The sequence below is a fragment of the Onychomys torridus genome, chromosome 4, assembly GCF_903995425.1.
Source record: "Onychomys torridus chromosome 4, mOncTor1.1, whole genome shotgun sequence".
In the NCBI taxonomy this organism is placed as follows: Eukaryota; Metazoa; Chordata; class Mammalia; order Rodentia; family Cricetidae; genus Onychomys; species Onychomys torridus.
Window position 1 is genome coordinate 150831645 of NC_050446.1, and position 2838 is coordinate 150834482.

Consider the following 2838-nt stretch of genomic DNA (forward strand, 5'->3'; position numbering starts at 1 on the left):
CCTCAAATCTAGTCTGAAAGTGGTTAGTTACTCCCATGACATTCATGCCATTATTACACCAGAGGACATCTTGCCTAGTAGGTTATTATGGACTTAAAAGCAACTCATGCTTTGAGGCAAAGAGGTGTCACTTATTTCTGTTTTATAGACACAGGCATGTTGCTCCTGTTTCACTGAGTATCTTCCCACCCATGCTCACACAGTAATTCTAATTAAACTCTGTGGGCCACACACAGACAGAAAACAAAAGTAGCAAAGGGACTCATTAAAATGAAGGATGCTGGGCTGGAGAGATGGCTCAGAGGTTAAGAGCACTGACTGCTATTCCAGAGGTCCTGAGTTCAATTCCCAGCAACCACATGGTGGCTCACAACCATCTGTAATGAGATCTGGCACCCTCTTCTGTATACATAATAAATAAATAAATATTTTTTTTTTTTAAAATGAAGGATGCTATGGGAGAGAGAGTGGGATATTCAGGAGGGGAGTCGTGTGAAAATGACTAAAATCCACTGTACAAATGTATGAAACTGTCAAACAACAAAAATGGAAAAATAGAATACAGAAAAACTTTTAAAGAGACTTTTCATAGTATAAATTGTTCATAATAGCCAAAAGCTTAGGAAAAACTCAAGACAGTTGATGTCGTGTACACATGTGTATATACAAACACACAGTGTATACCAAGACACTGTCTAACATAATGTGGACATTAACTTTTTGCATAAGAATCTCCAAGGCCTCTAGAGTATTGTGCAAAAATAATGATGTACCACATATAACTGCTGGATACAAGTAGCTTTAGTCACCAGCACGAAGGAAACATTGCCATGATCAATCAAAAGGGGAATTAATTCACCACAGCTCCCAAGCTTTTAATCATCTGACATCTCAAATTCTATTTATCCATTTTAAATGTTCTCCCTGATCCATCGTGATCTCCACTGCTCTGCCAGGAACCAGGAAGATGAACCGCGCTGCACTCTGCAGCCTTGCTCTGCTGAAACACAGTTGAGGGATAGAATGTTTGACAAAGCCTGCTTCAGAGCCCACAACCTCAGACTTCAATTTTCTCAGAACAATTCTCTTCTTCAAATTAGAAAATATAAGCGAATGACTTTTCAAATCATGGCAAATTGCCAAGACAGTGATTTCATACTCCAAATTTGCACGTGTTTGGGTTTCTCTGCTATCTGGTGTTTTCTTCACAATTTCTTAGCTCTCTGTCCTGCTTTCCAAATGGACATGTCCACAGTTGCAGTGCTTGGAGACTCTGTCCCAGTGACAGCCCATCCAAATGTACCCACCGTTAGTGGAAAGCGAAGGGGCAGCCCCTTGTGACTTGCCCTCCCCATCAACCTCTCTCGTCTCTTGTTCACAGTCTGTTTCAGCATTGTGCTATCAGCTGAAAAGACAGGGAGGTGGGCTGAGCCGAGAATTCTAAAATTAATTAATTTTTTGTCTTTCTCTCCCATCACTAAGTTGAGACTCATCAATAATTTGTGTTCTTATGGGGAACATCTGGTACCTCACAAATGTTTCTTCTGTAAAATTATCAAAAAAAAAAAAAAATGGAAGAAAATCTATTCCCTGAAATGAGGTGAGAGAGAAAGGCAAGGGACTGCTGTCAGAGAATCAATGAAGTGGGCCTCTCTAACCAAAGCCAATGGCAGCACAAAATATGATATGCCAATAAACCTGTTTCAGTTGAACTTTGTGAAAACACAGAAAAGAAGCAGGCTTCACTGGCCACCAGGAACCTGTTCTCTGCTCCTCCAACTCTCTGAGAGAAAATTGAAGGTGTGGTCCCCATCTTGGTGGAAGAACTAAGAGGTGGGGCTCAGTGGAAGGGCGTGTATCATTGAGGGCATTCTCTTTTAGGAGCTATAGCTCTCATTCCTTTCTCCCTGTCTATGAGTTGCTGTCTTAGAGTTTGTATTGCTGTGAAGAGACTCCATAACCATGGCAACTCTTATAAAGGAAAGCATTTCCTGGGGGCTGGCTTACATTTCAGAGGTTTCGTCCATTGTCATCATGGCAGGAAGCATGGTGGCACACAGGAAGTCATGGTGCTAGGGAGGCAGCTAAGAGTTCTACCTCTGGATCTGCAGGCAGCAGAAAGAGAGAGACACTGGGCTTGGCTTGAGTATCTGAGTCCTCAAAGCCTACGCTCAGTGACACACTTCATCCAACAAAGCAACACCTATTCCAGCAAAGCCACACTTCTTAATAGTGCCACTGCCCATGGGCCTACAGTAGTCATTTCCATTCAAACCACCACAGCTGCTCTGCCATACATGCTTACCAGGACATGCTGCCTTCCCCAAAGGAACAGACAGAACCCACGATGTACTCATATCTTTAAAATTGCACCAAAGTAAACCTTTTCTCTTCATAAGCTAGTCATGTCAGGTGTTGTTATAGTAGTGGAAAGGTGAATATACACATTGAGGAATGGGCTCCTGGGCACCCACACTGTAGTGTAGGCACCAGCTTAGGGTCCATCTTTAGCATTATCCCTTCATAATAACCTCCTGCATCATACTCATCTTCTTTAATAACTCTTGGAGACAATTGTTTTGTTCCTGTGGTACCCATGTGGAAATGGGCTCTAGAAAGTCAAATCATGCCTCTGACAATACGTGGCAGGCAAAGAATAGAATGTGTTTGGGAAGAGGAGGTTGGATCTAGAGGGCGATTCCAACAAGTGGACAGAAGAGGGGAGAGGTGGCAGTGGCACAGATTTAAGGGCTACAGATGAAAGTTCCTGCAAACTGGCATATGTCACCACTCTGCGATTTGTCTACTGGCAAACTTAGAGGGAACCACCAGGGTCCT